Source organism: Notothenia rossii (assembly GCF_949606895.1).
Source record: "Notothenia rossii genome assembly, chromosome: 4".
NCBI classification, from domain to species: Eukaryota; Metazoa; Chordata; class Actinopteri; order Perciformes; family Nototheniidae; genus Notothenia; species Notothenia rossii.
The window spans coordinates 88140116-88157274 of NC_136902.1; the positions used below are offsets into that span (position 1 = coordinate 88140116).

The 17159-nt window shown below is 41.9% G+C and overlaps 1 protein-coding gene across 4 annotated transcripts in view; it reads right to left on the reverse strand.

The window, feature by feature from the left end:
* Nucleotides 1-17159, reverse strand: part of sphkap (SPHK1 interactor, AKAP domain containing) — a 181079-nt gene that overhangs the window by 45858 nt on the left and 118062 nt on the right. The gene's annotated exons all lie outside the window — the stretch shown is intronic.

Sequence of the window (17159 nt, forward strand, 5' to 3'; positions counted from 1 at the left end):
AAATTGCGTCGAAACAGTATTGGCAAAATGGTGTTACTACTTCGGTTTCAGTCACATGATGTAATTGGGCCCGAACTGTATTTCTCCCGTTAACGTAGATTGGGAAGGAGTCATCATCATATATTTAAATTATTTAGCTAAATCAAAAACTTTGAGATAGTTCGGTCATCTTCCAATCAGAGGGTTGTGAGTTCGATCCCAGGCCCTACAGTCAACATGTTGATGTATTATTGGGTAAGATAATTAAACCCAAATGCTCCTGATGGCTAACAGTGTGTGAATGTTATGGCGCATTTCCACTACAGCGCGGAGCACGGTTTAAGCGTGCTGTGCCCGGCCCGGCTTTGGTTGCGTTTCCTCTAGACTTAGTTCCGGCTAGCGGGTAATTTTTCACAGTTTTCTGGCTCTCCAAAATCGAGGTTCTTTCCGGGCCAACAACCGGGCGGAGTATGCTAGTGAGAGAATCGCTGGCAACTACAACAAAATGAACATATTTGATCGTGATTTAATTGTAATACACGTTTCAAAATGATGCCGAAGTAACAACATACTGATACCGGTTAGTAAAAACCATGAATTAATGCTTTGACAAGTCTGCAGACAGACGGCAGGAGAAAAACCTTTTAAAATGCGTGTTTTCTGAATGGAGATCGGCTAAGCTAACGCAGTATATGCTCCGACCGTCCACACTCACAACAACGGCCTACAGACATAAATAAAGCAGCGACTGTATTCTCCATGACACAGACAGTCTGTGGTTTGTACTTATTTAACTTTTGTCTAGTTTCTGAACAGATATGAGGAGCTGTGAGCTCTGAGTGCTAACAGCTAACGGCTGATTTTGGTTTTGTGTTTCTCATTGAAGATGACGTCACGGCTCCGCCTACACTGCGTTACTATAGTTACTGCCCCAGTTCCTAAACTGTAATGGAAACGCAGCATAAAGTGAGCCTGGCCTACCAAGGCCTAACTATACCGTACTAAGCCGTGCGAGGCCCTGCAGTGGGAATGTGCCCTTAGTTTCCCTGAGCAGGTGGCACCTTGCATGGCAGCCTCTGCCTGCATGAATGTGTCTAAACACCATAACAAATGATTGATCAATTCAAACGAGACCCCGGCTTTGATAGTCTGAGACACCTTTCTTACTTTAAAAAAAGAAGAAGTGATTATCACTTTTATAATTGCCCTGTTGTTCAGACAGGTGCTCTTCCTCTTGTAACAGCACAGTGTCAGTGCAGCAGATTTCATGGTTGACCTGTCTTCGCCCCTCAACACGCTCAAAGAAACCGACGTCCGGGAACATGTTTCGAGTGCTCCTTTTCCAGCAGACATGCTGCTGTTTCGTGTGAACAAGACGCTCTGACAAGGAGAAATGTAGACACTTTCCAGCAATCGCCATGGAAATATCAAAGTCTCCCGTGTGTCTTCTGAGGTATAATTACAGTGTCTTTTAATGTTCAGTAACATTGTCCAACTGTCGGTAGAGTGACAGTGATGGACATTTTAAAACATTGGAAAATGACACACGTTGTTTACAGAGCCGAGATAATACCGTGTGTATCTTGATGCCAATAACAATGACAACACTGAGATAATTAGATAATGCATTAGCCAATATATATATATATATATATATTATAACAAACCTCTTGGATTACGATGCCTTAAAGGGACTTTAAGCAAATGTTCAGGTTCATATTTGTAGGTAGTGTCTCCAGTGTTGGAACTAACGCGTTACAAAGTAACGCGTTACTGTAACGCCGTTATTTTTGGCAGTGACTAGTACTCTAACGCGTTATTTTTTAAATTCAGTAACTCAGTTACCGTTACTACATGGTGCGTTACTCCGTTATTTTTTCATTCTCCAATGCAATAACATTACTGAAGTGAAGGCTATAAGGGCATTAATGGGAGCCCTTTTTTTAAGTAACCTTTGGGTGTAAATAATCAGTAAAGTAACTGCGTTACTTTTTAAAAGAAGTAACTAGTAATGGTAACTAGTTACTGGTTTTCAGTAACTAGCACAACACTGAGTGTCTCTCCTGTGACATGTCTCCATGATTTAACGTTCATAAAGCTCTTTATTGTTCTCATACTGCCTGTGCTGCTGCACCTCTTTTCACCCTCTGTCTGAAACCAGAGCCCAATCTGCTCTGATTGGTTAGCTGGCCGGCTCTGTTGGTCAACCGCTTAAAGATGTCCCGCCCCTTAGCCTAGCACGTACAATGAGAGCTAGCCAATATAAGCACAAGTGTTACATAGTGATGTCAATATGTTCCGGAAGTCAACAATGGTGTACTATTTATAGTGGTCAAACTACATATTAGCATCACAATTTCTATATTGTTTGTCAGATCTTATACTCACCACCCGATTATATTGGGGGTGGGTTATTGATACACCATAGCATCACTTATGTGTGGCGATATATCATATAAAGACGCCAAAGTAAGTTAATATTGCAATTCCAAAAAAGTTTATTTTTTTCTGTCGACCAGATGAGGTTATTTGTTTGTGGTGAAGTAAAGGGATTGGCAGGAAGTTGGTCAGAAATGACTTCTAAATCTGTGTGTCATCAATCTGAGAGGCATTTGATGCATTTTTATCTAGTGTTTATTGGTTCCAATTAATTTGCGATTTTGAAGACTTCTGAAAGATTGAATCAAAGAGACTTAAGACCCTCGTTAGAGCTGGCTGCCCTGTGGTGTCCGCGGCCTGAGCCCGTGGAAAACTTCAATAATGTCCTCTCCTCTATCTCCACCTTTCACCTCTGCATCTAGAATAAAGACACTGTGGCCGAGACAACGTTAAAGAAGAAGTAAAATTATGCAAAGCTTGAATTCAAGTCCATGAAAGTCTCTCGAAAGAATTTCATTGTCAGATATCTTTCACTGGTTTACATATGAGCCAAAATACAAGGAATGCAAACACACACACACAAAACGCCATTTTACAATTGCCACCTGGGAGAGACTCTATCCCCGTCACCCTAGAAGGGGTCAAAAGCCTCTTTGCTGTATAGTGCACCAATATATAATCAGGAGGGGGTAAAAGGAGTCGTGACCTTTATTTCTCCATCAGCCAACTGAGATTGACGGGGGTAGAAAATGTTTGATTTTCAAGAGAAGAGAGTATTGAGAAAGCATGGCTTCCTGATGAGGTGTGTGTGTGTGTGTGTGTGTGTGTGTGTGTGTGTGTGTGTGTGTGTGTGTGTGTGTGTGTGTGTGTGTATGTGTGTATGTGTGTATGTGTGTATGTGTGTATGTGTGTGTGTGTGTGTGTGTGTGTGAGACAGGGACAAAAATAGAAATTATGCTTTTATGGATTGGTACTGTGGCCAAAGTGTACGTCTGCTGAAAGCGTCACTTCTTGCCAAAGGGAATGCTTATTTTCAGCCAGACCTCTCATTTTTAAAGAAGATGGATTTGTTCACGCTGTTATCAGCTGCCGTGTTATTCCTCCTCCTCTGGATGCCATTTGCTTTCATTCAACTCCTTACAATATCAAAACCCAATTTCTGTGATTTCCCAGAGTTGTTATGCGACCCACAGGGAACACACATGTTTACAAAACACTTGCCAGGCTTTACCTCGTAAAAAATGTGAAACCTTTACATTTAATACCTTTGCTATTTATACATATTTGAGCATGTTGAATTAATAAACACAATCCTCATACATAACTTAGCATATAGCTCAGCCAGTTTCTCCCAAATCTCATTACAGATTGTGATATAAATAGCCCTGCATTAGGCAGCACTTTGCACCAATGCCCTAATGTACGATACCATCTCATTTCATGGTTCTCAGTGGAGCAAAACAGTTTATCCAGCCGAATATTCACTAATAAAAATAGTTATTTCTGTAACGTGCTAAGGGAGCAAAATGTAATTCTAAATCCCATACAGCTGTTTTTCACCCCATGGCAAATAACTTCATTCAAACTCAGCAGAGGGACAAAGCTCATCACTGCAGAACTTTTTGCATGAGTGTAAACATCAGATGCAGAATGTTACACACTGAATGATATACCCAATGTCCCAGAAGCTAAAAGTACTTCTGAGAAGCCTTTGACAAACTGAATACAGTGCTGTCACCCTCCTTAACTTTGTGTAGGAGTGTTAAATCCAAAACCATGAATACTCCAGCATTGACAGCATGTTCCCTGCCAGTAAACAACTGTGTGTCTGTAATGGCTTGTGTTTGTAACCGTAAACATACAGTATTTGAAGCATACGGCAATAAGTCAAATTAAACATCCTTTACACAAACATAACACATAAAAATATGACATTTATACTGGGTACTTTATTTAGATAACTTTAATGTATGTAAATAACCCAGTACTGAGAAGTATCTGATCGTTTTTGTACCCGTGTCTAGGACATTGTGGGGTTTCGCTCCCAGCCATCCTTTGCGAATGTGATATGTACAGTCGGTGGTGTGTTGCAGTATACACAAGGAGAGAAACTCCCTCTGCTGACCATTTACATGCACACAAACCAATATAATAAAATACAGGAGAGGAGAAATCCCCAAAAGCATAACAGGGCTTCTTTAAAGACATTACTACATACATGAAGTCTTACTTATCCATCAAGTATCCGACAGTGGAAGTTATGCAATCTTACAAATATCTCGGGACAATTATTGACTTGCAACTAAACTTTGAAGCAAAAAGGGAAACTGTCATGTCAAATGATCATATAATCATTAAAACATAGTCTTATACTGTGATTGCCTCTTGCAATTGTATTTGTAGTCTTGCATGTGTTTAACAAAGACACATGTTAAGGATTTACATTGCAGGAGGGCAAAGGGAAGTGTAAAAGGTGGATTTGCAAATGGTTAATGACGAGGGGGTTTTATGGTTTAATGGAGGGGATGTTTAGATGATGCCTAAGATCATTTAAAGGTCCCATGTCATGCTTTCCTGGTTCTTACCCGTCCCCTTGTGTGTTATGAAGGTTTTTCTGCATGTAAACGGTCTGCAGAGTCAAAACCCTCAAACCCCCTGCAGCGAGTAAAGCTCTAACACAGAAAAGACCTGTCTATGCTGCCCCAGAACGCCTCGTTGGACATTTCTCTTTTCCTTCCTGGGTACAGTGAAGTGCCCATACCCAAATGGACCCATCGCGGAGCCGTTACGTTGAGTCCACGGATTGGACTTCCTCACACACACACACTCAATCTTTTCTCAGCTGCAGTGAGTCGGTGTCTCGCAGACGGCCACTGGGCTCATAGGGAGGGGGGGGGGGGGCAGGGGCTCCAACAAGCCGTTTAGGACAGAGAGTGAATACACATACTATACAGAGATGCTGTATGAGAAACCAATGTGAGTTTGAAAATTGCACAATATAAATCTATTCTAGTAGACCTCAATAATGGAATTATGATCAGTAGAAACGGCCATGACATGGGGCCTTTAAGGGTGGGACAAGTTGGATATTCTCCCTACTATATATATTGTGACTGTAAGCTGTGTTCTTCTCTAACCTCTGAGGGTGAAGTAGCTCAGTTCCTACATTTGGGATCGATTTCACTTGGATATTGACTTTCTTTATTACTTTATTAAACATAACAAAAGACAAACTTTGTCCATTCATTGTTTATCAGTTTCTCTTAAGAATTTCCTTCACAGCATTTTACAGACCATTTACATGCACTAAATCTCCTACCTAACACAACAGCATAAAACAGCCTCTTTAAAATGTATTTATTCAAACAATCATCTGGATGAGCAGGAGTGGTGCTGTCATTTTGAGCAACTGCATGCTTCAATTAACACGAGGTGTATTGAAAGCAGCAAAAAGAAGGTATACAATAAGTGAGTCTATTGTTATCCCTTAAAAAGTATTTATATTTGAATAGAACTACTGGGACCTACTGGGTACACCTGCTCTCTGTCTTCTGTTATTCTTCTGATACATCAAAGTAATCTAATCTGTTATGTCACTTGCTGAAATTCAAATACCAACTTCTGTAGAAACCTGTTCATGCGGAAAAAATAAATATTCCTTTTTGTTTTGTTTTGGCAGAGCAGACACTCCCACATCCTCTCTCGCAGGTTTTCTGTTTGGAGTTGTGCACGAGTGACCTTAAACGCTGACTCACATTCAACACAATCCCCTTCATCACCTGCGCTGTCTAAATATAGATTTAGGATCAGAGTCAGGGGCATGCAATATTCCAGCATCACTACAACGCACGTTGCATCATACAGTACAAGATAAGGCCTTGTATTTGCTACAACCAACACATCCTGCTAGTAATTCCCAATTTTTGAAATGTGACAGTGATCGGATTCCTTATTTTTTTCTATAACAGTCGTCTTCTTTTTTTGTGTGACCTGATTGCTTAATCGTGTTACATGTAATCCGTTACTCCCCAAGCCTGCAATAAATGACTTGGCTAAATTGATAGACATTGCTTTGTTAACGGACACACCAAGCTGACACCAAAGAACTGACACAGACGGACCCCGACAGTTGCGTCGCCTCGCAAAACAGACGTCTTGGCCATGTGTCGCACTGGAACACACCGCAAAGACTACAGCCGACGGCCAAGAAGCTCGTACGAACTGCGCATGCATGAGTGGCAATACCTCTCCTTACCAGCAGGCGGCGGTAGTGTGTATTCGTGATTCAAAAGAGGCAACAACTGGAAGACAGACTGCGTGATAACCGAGAGAAGAAGAACAGACTGCGTGATATAAACAAACAACAAATGAAGTGTTCCATTTTCCCTCTACAGCGAGAAGCTCAAGGGGCTTTCCCCAACCTGAGTCCAGAGCTGGAGTTCAATGAAATCTCAGATTTGCCTTCTTAATAGTTTGTTTGGGTCCCTCACTTCCGTTTCGCTTCTCATGCACTGATTCGCTAGCTGAACAGCCAATCAGAGTGATTTATTTTGCTGACTGCCTTAGGCCGACTTTTTTTTTTTGGGCCGAAAAGGCCTCGGCACGGCTGAAAAGATACAACGGTGCGGGACACACCAATCTGAGTAGGGTGGCAGGACGCTCTTCGACGGCCAGAATCGTCTTGGTGTGTCCGGGCCTTTAGACAGTGTGTACTTCACTTCAAAAGTCTAATTCCCCTATGAAGGTGTTGAATGCATTGCAACTGGAGAACACACCTGACTCAACTTTAATTGTGCAATGTAACGTCCATGACTGACACCGGGACACGCAACACAAACATCGTGCTTGAAGTCAAGCGCTTCGTGACGACATATGAAGCACCCTTTTTTCTGATGGAGAATTCACGGCTCGGCTCTGCTTAGCAGCTTTTTAAACTTCTCTATAGAGCTCTGTTACCATTCTTTACACAACAACGTCCATCACTTTCTGTGTGTGCAACATCATGAATGCCTACGAGAAGAGACAGAACGTGTGCTCTGTTATCCTCAACTGCCCCGTCTTCGAGTGTGTCCTTATTGCATTTTGAAGTGTAATTGGTGTCAATATGTAACGTGAAAGGGTTTGAGTGACAGATCAAGAACCTCACAGCGGAGTTTCCTCCCACTCAAGAAACTTCTTTTATCCTTTGTTTCGAACAGAAAGTGAAAATCCCGACAGCTCTGCGTGGCATTCATGTATTTAGAATTCAGACTCAGCATGGGCTCCAGCAAAAGATCGCTTCAAACTGTTCAAAATAGTTGCAAACAGTCGCATAGCAACAGCGAGGCAGTTTTTGGGAAGCAGACAATAAACAACCAGCTTACCAAGAAGACCTACAACATAGCTGCTGCAAATAAAGCTGCACACATATAAAATATCGACGGACTTCTTGCACTTCTTATCAACAACAGTGTCATCAAATACCTGTGTTTGACTCCGAAAGTCAACTAACTGTTCATTTTGGTCATTATGCTTTTTTTAAATGCAGTATAAGTAATCTCCAGGATATGAAAGAGCACATAGTATCTGGTAAATGCAAGATTTAAACCGATGTAACTAACTATTATAATAATAATAATACTAATAAATAATATTTATATGGCGCCTTTCAAGGGACCCAAGGTGGCTGTACATGGTGGACAAACAAAACAAACAGACAATCAAACAAAAAATAAAGGAAGCCGGGGGACCAAGAAAGGGCTCGGGCCCGAAGGCCAGGGTGAGCAGGTGTGTTTTTAATGATGATTTGAAGATGTCCAGGGAGGCAGCATTACGGATCTCGGCAGGAAGTGCATTCCAGAGGGTGGGGGCCGCAACACTGAACGCCCTGTCACCAACAGTTCGGAGGCGTCTGAGGACCGCAGACTCCGAGAAGGGGTGTAGGGATGGAGGAGGAGGTCCGTTAAGTACTGGGGGGCGAGGGTATGGGGGGACTTGTACGTGAGGAGGAGTGTTTTGTTCCTGAATCCGGGACTTGACCAGCAGCCAGTGGAGGTGGGTGAGGGTGGGGGTGATGTGTTGCCATGGCTTGGTGCGGGTCAGAAGCCTAGCGGCAGAGTTCTGGACGTATCAGAGCCTGTCCGGGGTTTTGCTGGGAACCCCGGACAGGACTCCATAGCAGTAGTCCAGACGGGATGTGATGAAGGCGTGTACAAGTGGTTCTGCCACAGAGCCAGAGTGAAGGCTGGAGTACTGCATGAACACATAAATATACAATCATTGCGGTAATCTTAAAATGGTTATATTGCACATCCTTAGCACAAAATCATGTCAAAATGTCAATAAGTCTACTAATTGTGCATTCGGGTGTTTTTTTCCAATGCGTTTTCAACAGAATAGGTCAATTCCAATATATTTAGGAGGACAAATCTGGTAAATTCAAGATTTTAACTTAGTTGTATAGGCCGGTCGATTAAATAAATTGATTAGACGGTAAATAAGATTGTCTGCAAACACATTTATAAAGTAGTTGCGACATTGGGCCAGTGGCAGACTGGCCATCGGGACGTTCTTGACGAAGGGCCGTTAGTGGGCCGGTTGGACGATGTGGGCTGGGCCCCCGCCCCCCCCCGTTGACAATTTACTAGTGGTACCGAAGTGGCCGGTCGAGATGCCCGGGCTGATTGTTAGTCCCAGTCCGCCCCTGATATGATATAATGGTTATATTGAACATCCTTCACACAGAATCATGTCAAAACGAGGTCCGTCCAGAGGAGAGTAGTAAATTCCAAGAAACGTATGAGCAGAAATCTGTCTTAAATCCACTAAATTGACAAAATTGCGTGGTTGTCGGCACATTTAAATATAAAGTATTTATTGGATTGGGTCAGGATAAAATAGTTGTAAATTGTTCCTTTTTGACATTTTCTTAAGCTTTTTATTATTCAGAATAAGACTTTTCCAAGAAATTCAGCAGCAATCTGGTAAACAGAAGATTTTAAGTGGTTTAAGAGGTATTTTAACTGATGTTTAGTCGAACACACACACACACACACACACACACACACACACACACACACACACACACACACACACACACACACACACACACACACACACACACACACACACACACACACACACACACACACACACACACACACACACACACACACACACACACACACACACACACACACACACACACACACACACACACACACACACACACACACTTTCTTCTACTCTCTTTCTTCCTCCCTTCTTCTCATTATCCCACCCTCCACACATCCTAATCCAAAGGCTTTTCAGTAGTGTGTGTGTGTGTGTGTGGGGGGGGAACTAATCCATTGCACACGTTCTTAAAATAAAAGATGGAAGGACAAGTAAAGTGGAGATGAAAGCGCAGACTGCTCTCAGACATCTGAGGGGGTTGGGAGGAAAATAACAAATGAAGAAGGAGCACAAGCTTCCACTGTCAAAACTCCTGTCGCACCGGGGCTATTTTAAATTGTAGGTACCAACTACAAAACTAAAAGGTAGCACGTGAGAGGAGGCTCTTGATGGAGATGTGATGGTGAATTTGAGCGGTTGTGACGTTAGGAGATCATTTAAGAACATCAGGAGTTCAAAGGGTTGAACCTCGCAGCTCTGAGGGCCTGTGAGTTCACCGTGACGGATCAGACGGTAAATAAGTAAACAGATCTTATGAAACATAAATAAGTCGGTAAGCTTGAAGTGGAGAAGCGTGTAATTCAACCTGCAGTTCATGTCAGGAGTGGGTAGCCTCCACTTTGATGTCGAGGTCACGAAAGTCATCGCTGAATAAATAATCAGACCTTTTTCACATTTTACTCGTTTTTGTGTGAAGTCAAGTAAAGATGGGCAGTGTTTGACATTTTATGAAACCTTTTTAAGTAGATAAAATAGAGTGTAAGAGGCCCTATTATGCTTTTCCCTTTCCATGTAGTGTGTTATATAGGCTATTGTGTAAGTAAATGGTCTGCAAAGGTTAAAATCCCATAGTTCCCTTCAGTTCCTGAACATGTGGACATCGCTTTGTAACTTCTGCACTCTTATTGGCTAGCGCTCCAACACATTGTACTCGATTGGCTAAGGGGTTGGACATCTCTAAGTGGTTGACCAATCACAAAAGAACCGTCATTTCTAATGCAAATATGAACTTGAAAATGAGCAGAATATGGCCTCTTTAAACTCAGATATCATCTATATATTTTGTCTATTCACGGTGGTGTAGGCAATTGTCAAAAACTCAGAACCACTAAGGTGGATTTGATATAAGAAAAACAGATATTCAAAGTTGCATTAGGGTAAATCTATCCGAGTATTACTTTAAAGGATCAGACAATCCTGTCTTCTGGCTGGCATTAAGGGAAGCATTAGGCGAAGCGTGTTAAGCCACACTTCCCTCAGTGAGGAAGTGTGGAGAAGTTAGGAAATGGAAATGAGGGATCAACAGTATACAGTAAAACAATTCAATACAAAAATAGCACTTTTCTAGTAAGTAAATTAGCTCTAAATGTTTCAGTTGAATAAAAAAAATATATCTTATTGACGTATTTTCATTCACTATTTATTAGTGGCATCTTTAAAAAACAGCTAGTAATGACTTCCTGTCTGACTTCTTCTGTTGATTTTGGTGGTCAAGCTCTCCAAGTCTTTTAACCTCTCGTTCTTGTTTTCATTTTCTTTCTTTACCAGTGGCCATACAACAAATCTAAACAACACATTCTCAGGACACAAACAGATGAATGATAGTGTTGCTTTGTAACAGCTGGATGTGTAAATAAGCAACTTTGTGCGAAGAAGTTCAAGCGACCATAAAAAGATAACATTTCCGTTGAGGTTTACCATGTCATGAAACTGGCTCATTAACATGTTAATGGATGCTTATCTAAACGGGGTCACACTGAAACAAACCAACACACAACCTGAGCCACACACACACACACACACACACACACACACACACACACACACACACACACACACACACACACACACACACACACACACACACACACACACACACACACACACACACACACACACACACACACACACACACACACACACACACACACACACACACACACACACACACACAGAGCAAGTTAGCCGCGGTGTTTACTAGCCGACACTGTGGGTTCCTAGCAATTACCAGTAATGGGCTTGTTAATCAGAGTAATCATAGACCCCGCTCACATCAGTTATTCCAGATTTATTTTTTGATTAACTTTTCCGTCCATCTTCCTTTCCACCTGTGCTCTCATCAAAATGGAAACAAAAGATAAAGGGACATGTTCATTATAATCGCAGGAAAAGGTTGATGTAGGACAGAATAATTTATTCTCAGTGACGTCACTGATTTTAGAAAGTTGGTATAGGAATACAAATCATTTTTCATTTTGTTTCTGCAATATTTTGGTTATTGATTACTTTTGGTGCCTGCCAAATACCATTGTTACTGTCGGGTTCATAACGACATGTTTATCATTTGTTTTGTGTTTTTTGGGACAAATCTCTTGTTTATTTGAGCTGTACTAAGAGAAAATTATTATCCCATTCATAGTTTTCCCTTTTCAAAACTGTGGCTAACATTACCCACAATGCAGAGGGAGTTTCTCTCCAACACACTCTTCTATTGGCTAGCGCTCCAACTCATTGTACGTGATAGGCTAAGGGGCGGGACATCTCTAAGCGGTTGACCAATCACAACAGAGCCGGCTAGCTAACCAATCAGAGCAGACTGGGCTCTGGTTTCAGACAGAGGGTGAAAAGAGGTGCTGCAGCACAGGCAGTATGAGAACAATAAAGAGCTTTTTGAACATTAAAGTATGGAGACATGTCACAGGAGAGGCACTAAGTACTAATATGAACCTGAATATAAGGTGTCCTCTTTAGGCCTTATAGTATGTTGTTGCTTCAACGCCTGGAAGCCCTAATTAGGATCTGACATTTAAACCATTATCGTTAACAAGGCTGAGAACTTACATTTTGTTGCAATCACACACAAATGGCGCATTTCCACCACAGCGCGGTTTAAGCGTGATGTGCCCGGCCCGTTTTTGGTTGCGTTTCCACTAGGGGTAGTTCCGGCTAGCGGGTACTTTTTCACAGTTTTTCTGGCTCTCCAAAATCGAGGTTCTTCCCGGGCCAACAACCGGGCTGAGTATGCTAAACTAGTGAGAGAATCGCTGGCGAGGGGGCTACAACTACAACAAGAGGAACACATTTGACCTTGATTTAATTGTAATACACGTTTCTAAATGATGCCGAAGTAACAACATACTGATACCGGTTAGTAAAAACCATGAATTAATGCTTTGACAAGTCTGCAGACAGACGGCAGGAGAAAAACCTTTTAAAATGCGTGTTTCCTGAATGGAGATTGGCTAAGCTAACGTTGTATATGCTCCGACCGTCCACTCTCACAACAACGGCCTACAGACATAAATAAACCAGCGACTGTATTCTCCATGACACAGACAGTCTGTGGTTTGGACTTGTTTAACTTTTGTCTAGTTTCTGAACAGATATGAGGAGCTGTGAGCTCTGAGTGCTAACAGCTAACGGCTGATGTTGTTTTTGTGTTTCTCATTGAAGATGACGTCACAGCTCCGCCTACACTGCGTTACTATAGTTACTGCCCCAGTTCCTAAACTGTAATGGAAACGCAGCATAAAGTGAGCCTGGCCTACCAAGGCCTAACTATACCGTACTAAGCCGAGCGAGGCCCTGCAGTGGAAAAGCGCCATAATACTGGTTGAATGTGTTATGAAAGCCTATCTCGATTTCATATCATCAGTTTCTATCTGCTGTGGTATTTTAACATTGTATTTTAAAACGGGAGGGGGTCGTTTGCTGCGAACGGGAATATTAACATATTTCCTTTGTTCGAATTTGGTCTCTAAAAATCATTTTGTTGTGTTTTAAAATGTTTTTTACATCATGTATGAGTGTTTTTTCAGTCTGTGGCTAAAGCATGGTTTTATTGTCTCGGGCTTATTTTTGTCCTGTCGGTTTTGTCTCAATGTATTTATGCTGCTTTTTTATATATGTATTGACGCACAGCACTTTGGTCAACGGATTTTTCTAAATTATTATTTTCCTCTTTTGCAATACTGCTTTTATTTCCTTTATTTTGGGAGAATTGTCACAGTTGGAAAGTACATTTTAAGCTCACGGCTGTATTGATGGATGACGTATGGAAACAGAGTGAAATACAGTGTTGAGGAGATGGGATGATCAGGATGGATGGAGGTTTGAGGGCAGGACAGTGGAGATGGAGCAGTGAAGGTTGTCTCAGGGATTGATGGAGGCTCCTGAGAGATGGAGGAGGTGTTGATAGCGGCTCAGAGCTTCACTTCAGTCGGAGGTGGAGGCGGTGACAGATTGTGGGTCGTACTGCTGGAGGAGGTCTGCAGACTCAGTGAGTGTCCTTATTCAAGCCAAGACAGTGACAAACCTGCTGGGCATTAATATAATGTGTTTTATTTAATAGTGATGGGAGTATCAGTACATGGGGAAAACGACCTTGACTTAGACATAGTGGAGACAATATGAACACATTGTACCAAGAAGGGAAAGGACGTGGGTCTCTCACAGGAAGCGATATATGAACAAGTCTTCTCATTTTTGCACACACAATGAATTGGTTGTTTTTTTGTAATTACACATTGATTTCAAAATTCGTTGTCTTCATATCTCAATCTTTATTTATTTATATAGCACAAAACAACCCAGTTGACCAAAGTGATACATACAGGCAATACATACAATATAAAATAACACAATGGGAGTCAAATAATAAAACAATAATTAAAAACATGGTAAGAAGCACAACAACTAGAAACATATAAAAACACATACAAACTGTTATGTTCAACTAACCCTGAGCTTTCAGCTGAGATTTAAAAAGTTCAATAGACTTCGTAGAGTTAAGAGAAATGATTTTAGTCAAGGGCACGGTTATCATGATAAGAAAAAACATTTATAAAATGCCACACATTGTTTGTCTAATGCAAGGAACTCATCCAACACATTACAAAAAACAATGACTATGTTTTTAGAGTTAATATATTAATTAGATAATTACATTGTGGGTTGAATATGTACTAATGGTCCATTAAACCCAATTAAAACTATAAATAAACATGGACGAATGTGCGTTTTGCTCCTGAATGGCAAGCATCCTACTCTTAGACGCTTTTGGATTATCCAAATAAACTAATGCTCCAGATTCACAAGTTTAATGAGCAGAATATGACCTCTCTAAAGGTAAGGACACACCAAGCTGACACCAAAGAACTCACACAGACGGACCGGACTGTTGTGTCGCCTCGCGTCTCCTGCGTCTTCGCCAACAGTCGCACTGGAACACACCGCAAAGACTTCAGCCGACGGCCAAGAAGCACGTACGAACTGCGCATGCGTGAGTGGCAATAACTCTCCTTACCAGCAGGCGGCGGTAGTGTGTATTCGTCATTCAAAAGAGGCAACAACTAGAAGACAGACTGCGTGATAACCGAGAGAAGAAGAACAGACTGCGTGATATATACAAACAACAAATACCGCGTGCGTTCCATTTTCACTCCACAGCGAGAAGCTCATGGGGCTTTCCAGAACCTGTGTCGAGAGCTGGAGTTAAATGAAATCTCAGATTTGCCTTCTTAATAGTTTCTTTGGGTCCCTCATTTCCGTTTCGCTTCTCATGCACTGATTCGCTAACTGAACAGCCAATCAGAGTGATTTCTTTTGCAGACGGCCTTTAGCCTACCGATTCAACATGTTGAATTGGCGGCGGAAGCTGTCGGCACGGCCGAAAAGACACGACTGTGCGGGACACACCAATCTGAGTAGGGCGACAGGACGCTCATTGACGGCCAGACATCTGTTGACGGGCCTTTAGATGCTTTTGCATTATCCAAACAAACTAATGCTCCAGATGTTTAATGAGCAGAATATGACCTCTCTAAGACTTCACTACTGCTGAATTTCTTCTCCTATCTGTACACCCTTTCTTCTTTGGTGGCATCTCTTCATTTCTTGTATTTGCAGTTGTCTCTTAAAAGATAATAAAATCAATTATTGATGGAATGCTGCATGAGGCCCAGTGTCTCCCTCGTTTTATCAAGTATTTGACAGCAACCCCGCAGTACTCCGAGTCAAAACTTCACTCTTAAATCATAAAGCTGCAAAGCTCCTTCAAAACGTCAGCATCAGGTTGAATTGATTTCCTTCTCCCTCTCTATCAGGATATCTTTACCTCGTTCCCTGACTTTAGTCCTGCTCTTCCTCTTTCACTCTCTATATCCATCACCCTGCTCCCTCTTGGCAGTTGATTAGCGTCTGTCCACTCTAATCTTCCCTGCGCGGCAGAGAAATGGCCTCCTGACTTTTCGTTTAAACCCTTTCATCTTGTGGGTAGAGGCAAGCAAAAGCAGAGCCACCACATGACAGCACTGCACTCTGCTTTTATACATATCAAAAGGGCTTAATGTGGCTTTAAATATAATCCACCAGTCATGTGATTGAAAGTCATAATTACAAAACCCCTGCCTTTTTGTTTTTTGCACTTAGAGTATTAGTGATAATACCTTTTTTTAAGTTTATGACCTCATACAGTCTAATTCAACACCATAAAGAGCCTTTAAAAACAGTCCTGGAATCAAACCAACACGTCTCTGACTCAAAACCTACGACTCTGAATTAGTCAAAGGCGGCCGCTTTCGTTCTGATATTAAATGAATCAGCGTGAGGTGCCCACAAAGGGTGCAAACCTAATAATTGGTCTGACTGTCGCTGCAAGGCATGTGCGTCAGCAGCCATATGGATACAAACAGAAAGAGGAAACTATACCACATCAAGAGAGAACTTAATTAACATTTACAATCCCTATGAATAACAAATGGACTAACAGGTGCTTTGACTCCACAATTCAATTATTGTTCTTACTGGCAGTGGAGTCAGTGAAGGTCAGTGCCGTGCCGTAATTACGGAGCACTATGCACTTTAACAACACAGTGGATTAGTGGGAGCGAATGGGCTCTCGTTGAAAGGTTAACTATGCCATCTGTGGTACAGTGGCCGTTTCTCAATCTCGAGGATGCTGGCTTGGTAGTCGCGTACTTCCAAGTCACTTCCTTCAGAAACGAAGCAAGTATGCTTCCAAGCCACGGCTTCGGAAAACAAAGAAGAATGGAACAGGCTAACAAGTGTGCCACTCTCTCTAACGGTTTCAACATAAACTGTACCGAAAATAAATACCTCACGATGTCTATCTAACTATGAACTTGCTTTACTTTCACGGAACACATTTTTGGTGATAACAAATTTAACAAAGTAACATATTTACCAACACATGTTCTACGCCACTATATACTACTTAAATGTGTGCTGTGTCGGTTCAGCCATTTTCCGCAGGGGTTTTTTAATTGGTCCGTGCGCAAAGCATTGTGGGGATTTTAAGGACGCAAAGTCTACCCATGTGCAGCCTCGAAATTTCCCCCAAACCAAGGACGCGGTCTCGGTGGAATTCCAAGTATGCTGGAGATTGGAACGGTCCTGCTGTGCCACTTGATTACGTAGCATCCTTGAAGTATTGGATTGGAATCCAGTTTCCTCGAGATTGAGAAACGGCCTGCGTCTAATACGCGGTAAGAGAAGGCAGAGTTTGTCTAATTAGTGGACTGTAAAACGTCAGTGACTAAACAAAAGGGAACTGATGGAGATAATTACAGAGTACTACTGGATCTCGATGAGCTAATAAAACAGAAAGTCCTCGTTATTATGCAAAGGTT